The sequence below is a fragment of the Myotis daubentonii genome, chromosome 9 (genome assembly GCF_963259705.1).
Source record: "Myotis daubentonii chromosome 9, mMyoDau2.1, whole genome shotgun sequence".
Lineage (NCBI taxonomy): Eukaryota > Metazoa > Chordata > Mammalia > Chiroptera > Vespertilionidae > Myotis > Myotis daubentonii.
The window spans coordinates 29,563,960-29,580,640 of record NC_081848.1 but is presented as its reverse complement, the minus strand read 5'-3'; positions in this window follow the sequence as shown (position 1 = coordinate 29,580,640).

Below are 16,681 nucleotides of genomic sequence, written 5' to 3'. Positions count from 1 at the left end.
AACTTCTATGGTTGACTTATGCTTAATGTCTAGACATATGTAGAGAGGTCACATAATTTTCACCTAAATTGGGATACTTTTGAGAGTGACAGTGAATGTTAACAAAAATTACATTGGAGCAACAGACATAAATTGGGACTGTTCCAAGGAAAACCAGGGTGTGCCATCCTAGATATATGGCTACTTGAGAAAAGAGCATAGACTTGGGGATGAAACAGTCTTGAAATATAATCCATTCTTAAAATCCATCTTCATCTCCAAGATGACAACAACCAAATACTTAAATGAGATATCTCTAGATCACCCAGCATCATCAAAGCTCATTATAACTAATAATCAAAGAATATAAGCCTTTTTTTTTTACTGTTTCTCCTTCCCCTCTTGTCTTATTTTTCTCAATCTTGTGCTTATATAAGTATATACATCCCCATTTAAATGCCCCAGGATACAAAGTACAAATTGTATAAAATCAGATTTTCCACTCCCAGCATAGGTGGGAAACTTCATTGGCACTCAAAATATACTTGATTTGACTACTGGGGAAATAAATGACATGTAGAGTTTGACAATAACCATCTTTCATTATTTTCAAAAGTGAATTATATCTAGTCTTTTTTTAAAACAAATATGTTTTCTATACATTTCTGGGCATTCATATGAGGGTACTTCTCTACTTTGTTGTGTCACTAATGTCATATTTAATGGTATTGCATCAATTTCTTCACAGTCCAGGCGGGTTAAAAAAAACAAAAGGATCCCTAGCTGGTTTTGCTCAGTGGATAGAGCATCGGCCTGGGGACTGAAGGGTCCTGGGTTTGATTCTGGTCAATGGCACATGCCTGGGTTGTGGGCTCGATTCCCAGTAAGGGGGGCGTGCAGGAGGCAGCCGATCAATGATTCTCTCCCTTCATTGATGCTTCTCTCTCTCTCCCTCTCCCTTCCTTTCTGAAATCAATAAAGATATATTTTAAAAAATAAATAAAAGGAGAAAATTGTGTAGTAATCCTTAAATTGCCAGATTTTTTTAATGCAGATTTCCAATAGACTGCATCAGAATTACCTAAGTCTTGTAACAAATACAGATTCCTCAAGCTCAATTCCCGTCCCTAAAGATTCTGGTTCCATAGGTATAGGGCAATGATGGCGAACCTATGACACGCGTGTCAGAGGTGACATGCGGACTCATTTTTTTGGTTGATTTTTCTTTGTTAAATGGCATTTAAATATATAAAATAAACATAAAAAATATAAATCTTTGTTTTACTATGGTTGCAAATATCAAAAAATTTCTATATGTGACACGGCACCAGAGTTAAGTTAGGGTTTTTCAAAATGCTAACACGCCGAGCTCAAAAGGTTCACCATCACTGGTATAGGGGGTAGTGTGCAAAAGGGTTCTTTTCTTTCTTTCTTTTTTATTTTTAAACCCCCAAGCTGATTCTGACAAGCAGATGGGGTTGCAAGTCACTTTTTTAGAGCCTCCTTATGACTCTTCTAAACCAGCCATCTAAGTAGTTGAAATCTATAAAGAAATACATACTAGGTACTTCGTATATGGTTGGCACTAGGTATAGAGGATACAGCTGTGAATAGAATAGATCCTGATTTTATAATTAAAGAGTCAGGTCTTTGAAGCTTAAATATTCAGGCAGTTCCAATCCTGGGAGAAGTACTAACTGTAGAAAAAAAACCTTGAGATTCATAAGGGATGAATTCACAGATTTTCACAAATTCCTAAAGCCTTGAGAGAAAACAAAAGCCACAGTGAGGAGGGTTTTTCCATTTATCTAACTATCAGAGACATTCAAGTACCTCATGATATAGTTGAAATCAGAATTGTCAAATTTAAGAATGAAAAGTTTCCATTACACCCACAATAAAGGAAGACTTTGTCAACGTCTCACTTCCTATTATCTGTTCTCTGAGGACCATCTAACTTCATTAAAAGCTTACATCTCTACAGTTGCAATTTCCCCATTAGTTTCTGTAATAATTTGATTAATTTACCTGTATCATTGAAGTAGATGGCTCGTGGGTGTGGCAACTACATATGATTTTCATTCACGATTGCATCCTTCATGCCTAGCACCATACCTCACATACAGAAATATCAAAAACCATTTATTGAATAAATGAGTGAATGAGTGACAGGCTTTTCTAACCATCATACTAAAACATTCACATTCTAAAGGATTTTAGAGATTTTCGGGTAGTCCCCTTGGAAAATCCATGCTGTTTCTGATAAATCTAGCATTAGTAAATCATTTCTAGAAGTTAGAGAGCCTGTGAGCATTTTGTTAAAGAAATATAAAGAAATATTTTCAGTGGAAGTAAATATTCATAATTTAAAATTGGCCTTTGTTTCAAGAGTCAAAGGTCATGCTTAATAAAATATTTGAAAAAAATGAAAACCTTTGCATATAAGTTTTAGCCTGACTGAATTCTTGGGAAAATAGTCATTGCCAAAATTCTTGTTTGATAAGTTGTGTATTTTATCTCTGCAACACCAGTGTATTAAGATGCCTATTTAATTACCTTTGGCCTAACATTGTGTTTAATATGTTTGTTAATGTGTTAGAAATTATTTATCATTGTAATGTAAATTCCTGTCATAAAATTCAACCTTTTCTTATAGTCATTTGTATTTCTTTTAATTTTTCTTAATAATCAAATCTATTGTTTTTTTCCCCTTTGTAATCTTTTTTTTGCTTCTATGTTTAGAAAATCCTTTTTATCATGAGCTTAAATAATCATTTTTCTTTTTTTTTAGACTTCAGTTTGTGTGCATTTTTGTTTTCATTTTTTACTTAACACTTAATTGTACTTAGCAGTGATATATGGTGTTTTCAGAATCCTCTAGTTTCAGTTTTTACTTGCTCTATTTTTATGTGGTGTGTGTGTGTGTTTTCTTTTTTATTTAACCTTGTAATGTGGGGTTGCTGCTTTGGAGAACAAGCCATTCTCTTTTTTTCATTTCTTTCCTCTTGGCAGGGGAGCTATTTACATTTCTATTTCCTTTTATCCTGTTTTCAATCGGTTTTAAGGTTCTAAAACAACTTCCACAATGTGTGAGTGACTTTGAAAGGGAAGCAGAGGACAAGAACAAGTTTGGCTTGTTTGAATTTGTATGAGTGTTAATCAAAGATGAAGCGATCATTTTGGCCTGTAGAGCGGCCTGACATGGAGAGAATACCTCAGCCAACCCTTGGCTATAGATTGGCTAGTGTTCCCTGCTAGACTGCAGGTACTAGGTGTACCGGTTAATAATGGCGGATTTTGTAATCAAGAAAACATGGTAATTTCAAGAGAAACATCAAAAGTGCTTTTGGGAATCACAGGTTTAGTCTACAACTTTCAACATCCTAATACACTGAGATGAGAGGTAGGAGAAGAGAAGCAGAAAAGGGTGAGTGCAGATCCCGAGAATATTTTACCCTACAGGAAAGTGTTATCCTCTCCCAACTCTCTTTAATCCCCACTCCAAAATTCGGAAGGACCTTCTTTCTATTTGCCTTGAGAATTAATGCTGTAAAAGAAGTGACAATTTATCAGTATTTAGCAGACATATTCAGTGGGTTAAGATGCAGAAAATGCTTTACAGGTTAAACTGAAAGGAGAAACATTGGTGGGGCAGAGGAAGAGACAATCTTCTTGAATGGGTTGATTAGGTAAAGATACAGGAAGGCAGTGGCATCTAAGTTCAGCCTTAACTAGGGAGTGGAATTTTGACAAGTGACATATGGGAAACAGCATTCTAGGCAAACAGTACACATGTACACAGACACAGAGGTCTGACTTTGGTTTCTTTGCCCTCAGACCACAGTCAAGCCTGTTCCATTCCTGGACTTAACTGTAAGGTGATTCCTTAAGCGTTGGGTTCCTGTGCTACCCATGTTGAAAGGTTGATTTCTAGAGTTTGGGGAACCTGATCCAGAGCCATGTTTTATAAACTAGCAAGGGAATAATAGATAGGGAACTGGCTTGAGATCAGGCCAAGCCTGGTGGGAGGTTAAAGCTCGAAGTGAGTGGCTTCATCATCTCTTAGATCAGTGGTTCTCAACCATCCTAATGCAGTGACCCTTTAATACAGTTCCTCATGTTGTGGTGACCTTCAACCATAAAATTGTTTTCGTTGCTACTTCATAACTGTAATTTTGCTACTGTTATGAATAGTAATATAAATATCTGATATGCAGGATGTATTTTCGTTGTTACAAATTGAACATAATTAAAGCATAGTGATTAATCACAAAAACAATATGTAATTATATATGTGTCTTCCGATGGTCTTAGGCGACCCCTGTGAAAGGGTCGTTCGACTCCCAAAGGGGTCGGGACCCACAGGTTGAGAACCGCTGTCTTAGATAGTCTTCAGAATCCAAGAACTGTGTTGCTATGTATGTTTGGATTCATTTAGCGGGATATCCTTTAAGAAATAAAAAGACCTGGAATGATAAGGGTATCAGCTTTTATTCTTAGTGATAAGAAAAGGTCTTGGAAGGTTTTAAGCAAAGGAGTGTCATGACCTGATTGATCTTTTAAGGAATGACTCTGGTTATAATGTTGAAAACACCTTGGGGTAGGGGAAGGGGAGACAAAGTTGGGAACAAAGACCTGTTAGATTATTGCTGAAATCCAGACAAGAGATAATGGTATCTTGAAACAGGCAGAAGTAAATTGGTGTGAAGTGTTCTGATTTTGTTTATATTTTGAATGTAATCAAATGAGAGATATAAAGGTATGAAAGAGGAAAGATGAAAAAAAAAGGAGTCAAGGGCACACTTTTTAACTGAGTTATTAGAAGAACGGAGTTGATAGCATATTGAGCAGAAACATTTTAATGTTTTCATACCTAATCTGACAGCTAACAGCTAATAATTGTCTAGTTCTTTATAATTACAAGGGCATTTGTACTTATTATCACGTTATTTTATCATCAAAACAACCTTGAACATAGGCTTGATGCTATGATCATCTCTGTTTTATAGAAACTAAAACTGTCTCAGGGAAATTAAATTACTTAGCCCAAGATCTCACAGTTGGTGATGTGACTCAAATTTTAACCCAGGTCTGCTCGACCCAAATTTAGGCCGCGGTCTGTCTGTTTGCCTTTTAATTTGCTGTTTATGCAGCATTTATTCAGACTAAATGTACTTCTGCTTTTACACTGTTTTTTTTATTTTGTACTTCAGCCTATGTGAACAAAGCAGCTGACAGCTATTGCCATTCTAATGAGATACACACACACGGGAAAAGGTGAGAGGAATGCTTAACTTCATGATGGTGCTTCTGTAAGAAACTCACACACTTAGCCCAGCACACTTGTAACCTGAAAGCAGCAAATTATTTTGCAAATTGCTGAGATATAGCAGAGTTCCATTAAAAGGAGAAACCAACAGGTGTCCTGGAGGTAGGCCTTCCATCAAGACTAGACATTAGAAGACCTAGTTCAAATTTTAGTATTTGCTATTAGCTGTTTGGTCATGTTCCTGTCAAAAGCTAATGCAAATCTTATTTAGAATGCTACTTATTGTCATTAATATCAATAATTAACAATTCATAAAAGCAAACTTTTTTTTTTTTTTTTTTTTTTGCTTTAGCCACCATTAATTCTGCAAAGGAGAATGGCTTACTGATGAAAATTCTGAGAATTATAGTAAGTAGAGCTGGGGAGTGTTAGAAAACAGAGCTGAGGACATGTCAATTCCATGATCTTTGTAGAAAACTTTCCATATTTGGTTCTCTGAAAAACCAGGGCCAAAAATTCATTTGCCAAAAATTTTTGCTCAAATTCACGAACCCTTGATCTAATGAAAACTCTAAAATAAAAATGTAAAACCTGCTAAGCTTTCACCTTTCTCTCTTCTTCCTCTCTGCACATTGTCCATCCAGACACAATTTGTCACTTCAGCCAAGGCCAGATGCATGGCAAAGTGGATTCAGATTGAGTTGTTTGCCTGGCTCAGGTCGTTGCACGTTTCCCATCTCTCTGAATGTCCCTATGGATGCTCTGCATTTGCATGTCCTTCCTAAGCAGCAGAGGGATGTGTTGGCAAAACTGAGCAAATTAAAATAATTAAAGTGGTCCCTGGAAGGACAAGAAAGGGTATCTATATATATAAAAGGCTAAGCGACCAGCTGACCAGCCACCTGGTTGGTATGATGCACAGTGACCACCAGGGGGCAGACGCTCAATGCAGGAGCTGCTGAGCAACAGCAACTTGGCAGAGTGCCCTCTCACACTCTGGGACCCCTTGGGGGATGTTGGACTGCCAGTTTGGGGCCTGATCCCCTCAGGCCAGGCAGAGGGACCCCACCTGCCAGAGGTTCTCTGCTCACTCTGCAGATGCCCTTTGAGCCCCGCACCGCCAGGTGCAGCCGGCTGGGGAGGGACTGTAAGAGGTTAGCTCTAGGGCATGTCTGGCCAGTCTCACCCAGTCCTGCCCCACCAGCCACCTTCTAATTAATTTCCTTTCAATGTGCACAAATCCATGCACCAGGCTTCTAGTAAGGTAATAATCTTGAAAGAGGACCATTTCCTTTACTGTAAAGATGCTATCTCATGCAGCCTTGCCATTGAATTGGCAAAATGACTGTTAGCACATTGTCCACAGATGGATGATGTTAGCAGTGGTGAGAATCCCTTTGGCCTGGGTTTCTGAATCAGAACTGTGTTAGAATCATCTCGGGAGAATGCTGAGGGAAATGCAGCTATATACATGACTCCTCCTTCACTGCTAGCATTTTCCAAGTTCACAATTGCATAAGCCTATGATATTCTTTATTTTAAAAAAAGTAAGAAGTCATTTGGGTCCATCCTAAATTATTCCCTCTAGGAAAGAAGATGGAAGGAAGAAAGATTTTTCCAGCCTGATTCCAATCTTCTAAAATTATTTGAATCTGGGTGTTTTCCTGACCTAGGTCTGCCAGCTGCTCAGTTATGCTAGAATCCCATTCATTTATGATTTGGGAGTCACCTGTCATCATGGTATGCAGAAGAGAGGCTACAGCAAGAGGGCAAAACCTGTGTGAATGTCTCAGTTGGCCTCTTGGAAAATAATGTAGTTACATGTTGAGCAAGCAGAGAATGCAAACAAAGAGAAGCAGTGTGCTACAGCAGAAAACTGCTGGGATGGGAGCCAGAAAATGGGTTCCAGTCTAATTCACAAGGGCTTTTGTATGGATTAAATGACATTACATATGTTCCATGTCCAGTTACACAGCAGATGCTCAATCTTTTTTTTTCTTGGTCCTGATTCTTCCATGAGCAAATTGTGGCACTGAACAAGTCAGTCCCACTCTCAGTAACCTTGTCTCTAGTGCAAAAACAGCTGAGAATGAAAAGACGACATATTCAGATACTGTGTTGTAAAGCACTATGCTAGGTGTTTAAACTAAATTATTTCATTTAATCCTCATAGTAACGCTTGTGTTAGGTATTATCAGCCTGAGACCAATGAGACATCCAAAGCTCTGAGAATTTTAATAATTTGCCCAAGGTCATGAGAACATTAAACGACAGAGTTTGATTCATGGACTCTAATATCAAGGCCAATGACAACTGGAAATAATGCTCCTCAAAATTTCCCTCATGTAAGGGGAACTTAAAAACCTAAAATGACTTCACATCTGTTTTATATTTAAAATTCACCTGGATTTGTTTGCATTCTATCCATCATGTATGCATGATTGTTTTAATATGAAATAAATGCTTCAGAGTAGTGTTTATTCTCTAGTCTGATATGTCCTGTTCATAGTGTTAGTTCCTAGATACATGCACATCCACAGATGTGGAAATAATCAACTTTAGGAGGTCATCTCTATAGGCTTTTCTAATTTTAATGATTTACAGGTTTAATTAAGTGCCTTGGTTATCAGGCAATTAGAATTATATAAATAGTTGTCAGTGTTACTTAGAAATAGAATACCGTAATAATCCAAGTTTAATTGGTCAAAGTGTTGTTAATGGGGCAGTCTTCCAAGGCTGATGCGTGGACAAGCTATTAGAGGTGTCGGACTACCCTCTCCTGAGTTAGTGTATCTCCTATAATCAACTGCCATAGTTCTAGGCAGCCCATCTGAGATGTGGGTTGCTTTGGACAAAGGGAATGTGGCATCTCCCAGATTCCAAAGACCACAGCACTTTTCAGGTGGTCCTCTATTACAGCTGCAGCTGTTACCCATTCAGTAAACCCTCCCTCCTCTTGCCCCTTCAGCAGTTCCAACCAATGTCCAGTTAGTTGCCTAATCCTGCTCATATTTTTGTAATAGTTCTTTCATTTATACCTTTTCAGTTACTTTTTTTTTTGGGGGGGGGGGGGTTGGCCACCGTTTCCTGCTGAGATTCTAACTTTTCCTCTTCCTGAGCTCTGCTCCCATTTATCCATCATTTATCCAATATACACTGGACATGTTACTATAGTTTCACAGTCACCTCAACTCCAAAACAGAACTCATAAGCCTGCTCCTCCCAGAGTGTGGCCTGACTCAGTGATTGATGCTACTCTCTATTAATCACCACACTAGACACCTGAGTGTCCTCCCAGCCCTCTTCATTGCACTCACTTCATCCAGCCAGTTGCTAATTCATATCACTTCTCCTTCATGTTTCCTAAAATCACTTCTTCACCATCTGCCAAGTTTCTGCTCTTACTGTTTGTCAAGTAGATTGCCTCCTAATGGATCCAAAGGAGCTTGCCTTCCCCATCCTTTTCCATTGTTTTCTCTCCTATTGTAATTATATTTTACAAGAACCCATTTATGCCAATCCACTCTTAAAACAATTTGATGGCTCCTTATTACCTTAAAGATAAAATCTGAACTCCTTAGCAAAGAATACGAACTTTTTTTTTCTTTTGTAAACTTCAGAGTCATTTTCTTGACACTTCATAAGAACTCTCTCTCTGAGTATTATCAAATCCCTCATGTTTATCACAAATGGTTGAACGTCACACTTGCGCATTTTTACACTCTATTTCTTTTGTCAGGCATATTCTGTGCCTAAGAGTCCTTCAAGTTCTACCTCCAGCATCACCTTCTCTAGGTAACTTTCCCAGAAAACCACAACTCCCACAACTGGTTTGGGTGTGTCTTAAGGATTGCAGTGGCCCCTATCCTTCAGGTGATGGCATGTCCCAGGGCAAAGTGTTCTGTTCTGCTGGATGAAATACCATTGTTAAGTGCCGTCCTATGTCAAGTGAACACCGTAAGCCTTATACTTGCTTTTCTCTTTAAGATACTGTGTAGGCCTGGAATGAGGCCTGGGACTAGTGTGGGCTACTCTGGAAGGAAGCTTCAGAGCTTCTCATGAGATAAAATATGTTGGAATAGCTGATGGATCTTGGAATCAGAGAAGGTTTTGAATGCCAAGTCTTCTACTAACAGCTGCACAGCTTTTAAGAAAAGTGCAGAGAATGTTATACCAATGAACAGTGCACTTACTAGTTACACAGAGGTCTGAAGCTACAGAGGGCAGTTTGAGCAATGGTATAAGTGAAACCGGCTCTGGATTTTGCCTTTGAGTCAGAGCCAAGACTGAAGTACTAGTTGTCAGGCCTATCTCACAGATCATACAGAAGTTCGTGTTCTCTCTCTCTCTCTCTTTCTCTCTCATCTTCTTATTGATTTCATAGAGGGAGAGCAAGATAGAAACATCAATGATGAGAGAGAATAATTGATCGGCTATTCCCTACAGGCCCCACACTAGGGATTGAGCCTGCAATACGGGCATGTGCCCTGACTAGGAATCAAACCACGATCTCCTGGCTCACAGATCGACACTCAACTACTGAGCCACGCCAGCTGGGCAGAAGTTCTTTTTTTCACTTGTAAAATATAATTGCTGAGGTAGATGTAATTTGAAGTTTCCATCCATATTATAAAGCTCAGTGATTTTTAAGCTGAAATTAACCAGAGGGGTAATATAGAAATATATTAGGGAAATATATTTTTTAATCTTTGATTTGTGAACCCCCTTTACAAATATGTAATTTGACAACACCCCTCTTAGCATTAAAAAAACATACATTTTAGGTAGTAAATGATAAATAATTTTATATTACATAATTTATTTTTTGATCTTTATATATGTAATATTTACATATTGTATAATAGAATTTGCTCTTACCTTCAGTAATTGATATATATTTTATAGCTCTAGCCTAGACTTCTTCCTTGAGCTCTAAACTCTAATACTCAACTATCTTCCCCAACAGACATCTCAAATTCAACATGTCCTCAACCTCCCTCCAAAATCTGTTCCAACTACTGCCTTTCTAACTCGATCTTGCAAATACACGTGTAAATTATGACCACTTTTCATGACCTCCACTGCCATTACCATGCTCTATAAGTCACTATCATTTTCTTGTCTGTTAATTTTAATAGCTTCTTACCAGTCTCGCTTCTAACTTTGCCTTCTAACAATTTAGTCTAGGACAGTGGTCGGCAAACTCATTAGTCAACAGAGCCAAATATCAATAGCACAACGATTGAAATTTCTTTTGAGAGCCAAATTTTTTAAACTTAAACTATATAGGTAGGCACATTCAACTTTAAGTTCACGGTTTTCGTCTTCCGTTTTTCTTTGCTTCTTCTTTGTAGCCATTTCAAACAGGGCACCTAAAAAAATGTTTCATTTTATAATAATAAAGTCACCAACACAAAAGAATTACAATTCTTAAATCGATGACAAAAATACCTGTAGGATTTGCAGTTGGTTGGAAAAATTCAGGTAACTTTATGCTTCGAGTAGGTACTTTAGTCACCCGCGCGATTTGCAGACGCGACTAGCACTAACCACTGCACAATGAGACAGCTGGCTGACTGGCTCACTCAACTCCTGCATGAATCGCACGCGCCTCCCCTGTGCTGCGTATCCCATGGGCCGCCTGCACCCCGACTCCCGTCGCCCGATCGACCCACACCCCCCACTTCTTCTAACGCCACTTCTTCAAAATAGACTCGCCCAGGCCGAAAACCGACTTCTGCCCATGGGCCACGAAGTTTCAATCGCACTGTACGTGTGCGCCCGCACGTGGTATTTTGTGGAAGAACCACACTCAAGGGGCCAAAGAGCTGCATGTGACTCGTGAGCCGAAGTTTGCCCACCACTGGTCTAGGACTTTCAAAGTGGTCCTCTTGAAACTAATCTGATGTTATTATTCTTCTGCTTAAAGTGCTCAGAGTAAAAGCCAACCTCCAAATAATGGCTTAATAGGCTCCATCTGAGTGAACTATGGGCTTACTGACATCAGACTCCTTGAGCCACACCAAACTTTGTTGGAGCTCCTAACATTTCCAGGCTCACTCCTCCCTCAGTCCCTTTGCGCTTACTGTTTACCCTGCCTGGCATATGCATTCTACAGAAAATTTCACAATTTGCTTCTGTACCTCCTTCAAGTCTTTTCTCAGATATACATAGGAGTAAAATATTTCCTGATGAGCTTACTTACAATTACTTCCCTTTCCTGAATATGTTATCTGCTTTATTTTTCTCCACAACACTTACTTTTTTATACACATTAGACCTTGCTTGTTAATTTTTGTTTGTTGTCTTTTCTGCCAACATACACATATCCATACACATAATAAAAAGTAAGGTCCATGCAAACAATAATTGTTTCTTGTTCCTTGCTCAACCCCCAGAATCTCAAAAAGTGCCTTGGCATGTAGCAGGCACTCATTATTTGTTGTTTGAGTGAATTATATATAAAGACAAATTTCAATCTTTTCTAGTTATCAAAAAGCTTCTTAAAATATACTTGAATTACATTTGTGAAGGGAAAAAAAAACGTTTTGATGACACAATAAGACGAGATTGTTTTATGTTTAGTTGAGATATTGAATGTAATTGAAAGGTAGGCTGAAATAACACCGCATATGGCAAAATACTTGCGATCATGATCTGATATTAGGAAATATATTTGTAGTTTAAAAACAAACTGCATATATTTATCATGTTCATGATTTATTTCTAAATTAAACTAGACACCTTTATGTTTAAACCAATATTGAGTTGGAAAACAGTCAAAAACAACTCAGTGCTTAACAGTTGTGTTTAACAGTCTGAATGAGCATCATGAACCCACACTTCATTCTTACCAGCTGCTCATCCCCTCGCAATCCCTCTCAGTGTCCATGACTTGCCAACACTCAAATTAAGTTTTGGTTTTTTTTGACAATGTGAGTGAGACTCATCGTGCCCTTGACTTTCTCCACCTCCCAACATGAGAGAATTGTGCAACTTTCCACAAGACCGCCTCCCTGTCCCTCCCCAAAGTAACTAGCCCAGGTGTTGGTTATTCTGGGTTTGACACAAGCCAGTGAGGTCCCGTGAAGCCTCTGATGGGCCCACCCCATCTCCTCTCCAGCCTCCTCCACCTGCATCTCTCGCACCGGCTGTTTTCCGTGAAAATGGCAGTAAACAGGTTCAGGTTTGAACTGGCCGGGAAGAAATGGGTCAGGATGTGTGTGAGCAAGAGGGAGGAGTGAGAACGGCTGGAGAATGGGGGTGAATATTGTTTTTCTCAAAAAAAAAAAAAACCCACAAAACCCCACAACATATATATATTTAACAACAAAAGCTCTCCGAAGGACCAACACATGGCGGAAGTGGAGCAGCAGAAGCAGCGGGCCTTCCGCAAGGTCACCTACCTTGGCGAGGACCTTGACAGGCTGGGGGAGCAGTCCGGGCGCAGAGCAGCTGATGAAGCCCTGGGAGCCCAGCGTTGGCTCCAAACACAGCCTTGGGGGGAGGGGGGGTGCGCTCCTGCCAAAGCGCCTGCGCAGGGCCAGGAGGGAGGCGGGGCCCCGGAGAAGCCGCAGGTGGTGAAGGTGCACCTGGGGGACGTGAACATCTCGCGGGAATGGTGGGCTCCACAAGGGCAAGACCTTCAACAGGTGGAAATCATGTCCCTGGCAAGGGACCACCCACCCCTTGTACCCACAACCTCTAGGAAAGTGGTTCTCAACCTTGGCTGCTCATTAGAATCACCTGGGAATCTTTTATAAAATCCTGATTTCTGGAGAGGCACTAGCGCTGACAGCCAAGCCCCACAGCAGCTCAGCGTTGGGCCAGGATCACCAAGCGTGAACGTCTGTGTCCGTGAGGAGAATGGCATCTCAAGATGAACCATCCAGGAACGGTCCCCGGGGAGGAAACTTCCCGCTTAGATTTCACCGAAGACCCGTCAACCAGGAGGGAGAGGAGGTGGAGGAGGTCGGCGTCCCCAGCCCTGGGCTCATCTCACTGAACAACAGCAGGCATCCGATGGCGGAGCTGCAGGCCATCTATTGGTCCCTCTGCGCGTGGCTGCAGCCACACAGGCGCAGTAAGATGGAGATGATTTTCCAACTGTCGATGGAGCAGTTCCTGCGCAGAAGGCCCAGCAGCGAGAGGGCCGCGTGGCGGCAGAAGTGGGAATCGAGCGGCAGAGACATGGAGGCGTTCATGGAGCACCTGATGGTTGAGTGCCCGAGGCGCCCCCGCATGGTCCGTGTCAGAATGGGGGGGCAGGAAGACCTGTTCCCGCAGAACATGCCCTTAGGACAGATCCGGGCCTCCTTACAGGCGCAGCGCTCAGCAGCAGCCTCCATGGCACTCACCCTGGGGACACCCTCCCAGACTCCCCCAGAGACACCCCGACCAGTAGCACCAGGAGATGCAGATGAAGATGCCCAGAAGCTGTACCTGTGCTGGGATGAAGCCCAAAGTCCCGGGAATGTGCCCTAGAAAGTGGCTGACACGTTTTAAATGACCTAGTTGTTGAATAAATAAAGTGTATTGTTTATTTCTTAAAATCCAGAAATGCCTCTGAGGTGGTGTGGAAAGCGGCTCCCGGGTGGCTAGTGATATGGGTTGTGGGAGGTGCAGCAAGTAAACAAAGCTTGATCAGGTGCTTGTGATTGAGTAGATTCAAAAGCACGAGAAGGATGTGAGGGCGATCTGGCTGCGACATCTGTCACCCCATTGATCGCCAGGGTTGATTCGGCTGATCTGGCTGGCTAGGCGGGTGTCCCCCTCCTCCCTCACCGATCCATGTGCGTCCCTCCCGAAGCTACGCGCTCGGTCGAAGAGGACGACCTTCCCCCCCCGAGGAGAGGACCGGTCTTCGGTCAAGGGTATACGAGTAGCTGAGCTCCCCTGCTAGAACCTCCAAACAAGCTCTCAAAAGCACGAGAACATTGTAAACATCTTGGCCACATCCTTACTTTGCCTCATGGAATCTGGCTATAAAATAAAGACTCGGTTTGCAGGCAAAAAAAAAACACACACACACACACAAAAAATTTTTTTTAAAAATCCTGATTTCTGGGCCTTATCCTCCAGAAATTCTGTTTCTTTGTTATGGGGTGGGGCCACAACATTAGTAACAAAGAAACAGAATTTCCAGAGTATGAGGCCCAGAAATCAGGATTTAAAAAAGATTCACAGGTGATTCTAATATGCAGCCAAGGTTGAGAACCACTGCTCTAGGAGCTGGCTCTGCCAATAAAGGCATATACTTCTCTCTAAACAACAAAAAATGCTCTAGAAGGGTCTTGGGCAACATGTATTGAAATATTTAATCTTCAGTTACTCGTAATAGCTAAAGATATGGAAACAACGAAATGTCCATCAGTGGATGAATGAATAAATACTAGTAAAATGTGGTGCATAAGTATAAGTACAATGGATTGTTATTTAGCCTTAAAAAAGAAGGAAATCCTGCCCTAACCGGTTTTGCTCAGTGGATAGAGCGTAGGCCTGCTGGTCAAGGGCATGTACCTTGGTTGTGGGCACATCCCCAGTGGGAGGTGTGCAGGATGCAGCTGATCGATGTTTCTAACTCTATCCCTCTCCCTTCCTCTCTGTAAAAAATCATATTTTTTAAAAAAGGAGAGGAAAATCCTGTCATAACAAATTAGATATTGATTATTTACCATTATTAAATTTATCTGTAAAATATTTAGGCCTATGCTTTTTAGTTATTTTAAATTTCCTTTTATCATATTCTGTTATTACTGGTATGCACTTTCTACTGGTTTTTGTTTCAATCGGTAATTTATATTTTCCTAGAATAATATTCATTTAATCTGTATTTTCAAAATTATTTAGTATAAAATTTTACCTAGTGTTTTTTACATATCCTCTATACATGTAGCTACGACTCCTTTATTATTACTAATGTTAATTGTGGTTTTTCTCTTTTAGTTGATTATGTTTAACGAGACTCAATGAATATCAATGTCTTGGTATTTTCAAATTAAAAGACAGGTTTTAATGATCACTTTTAATTTTGGTTAACTTTGTTTTCTTATATTAATTTTGACTTAATATTTGTATTTTCTGTTTCTATTGTTTATTTTCTAATATGTTCATTTGAAAATTTATTTTTAATCTTTTTTAAATATATGCATTTAGAGTAAAATATTTTCTTTGGACTACTCTTTGGCTGTTATGAAGATTTAAATATGCAAAGTACTCACCAATGTTCATTTTAAGTAGGTTATGATTTTATTTATTTTTTAATCCTCACTTGAGGATATGATTTTATTGATTTTAGAGAGAGAAGAAGGGAGAGAGTTGGGGGGAAGAGAGAGAGAGAGAGACATCTAAGTGAGAGAGAAACCTCAGTTGGTTGCCTCCTGTATCCTGAACTGGGATTGAACTCAAAATCCTGGTATATGCACTGACAGGGAATCAAACCCAAAACCATTTGGTGCAGGGGAAAATGTTCCAAGCAATTGAGCCACTCCAGCCAGGGCTAAGTAGGTTCATGATTTTAGAGAAGTTTTCCTCTTCATCTCAAAAGAGCACTTAGAGAAATATCACAAATGAACAGATTTCAAAATTTCATGTTTTTTAATTCAGTGAATATAGCCTTCACTGACTTCAACAATTTTCATTTTTGAAATTAAAATGTCCTTTATCATCAAATCCAAGGTTAATGATTTTTTAATGTTTATATTTAAAACTTGTCATTCATGCACAGTGTAACTAAAAAGAATGTCTATTCTCTGTTTAATAGGAATAAAGCTTTAAATATATTTCATTATTCTTAGTGTTTACCTTATTGAGTCCTGTAAATGTTATTTTCTTTTACTTCTGTTCTTGGAATACAATTCACCGTCTATTCAACATCTAATAAATGCTAGTATCTCACATACTGATTCATCTGAGGCTGTTGAAGGAAACCATCCAACATGTATGATGAAAAAGAAAAAAAGAGAAAGGAATGATAACCCTTAGTTGACCCCTGAGAGTCAAGCATATGTGCTGGTAGAGTTCTGAGAAGTCAGAATAGAGAGAGAACGAATAATAAAGCTGAGCAACACTTCCCCTGGTTCAGTGAAATGGCTCTGAAAGTAATGCTATAACTGTATCAATTCATATTTTCTGCTCTAAAAGCCTTTGGAGATCATTATGGAAACAGCAATTAATTTTTGTGACTAAAAGAAAAAGTATGTATAAATTTTATGTCATTTCCAAAATGTGTTCCATAAAACTACTCTGAGAAAACTAATCATTAAAAATAAAAAGATTTTGAGTTAATGCATATTTGCCTATTTAAAGACTGTCAAGTTGTGAGATGAAGACAGACATTTAACTTAGAGTTATTTTGTTTCCCAAACTTTTAAAACTCTAAAAACTTTTATTTTATAAAACACCTATTACTATTTAGCAGTTCAGAATAGTCAA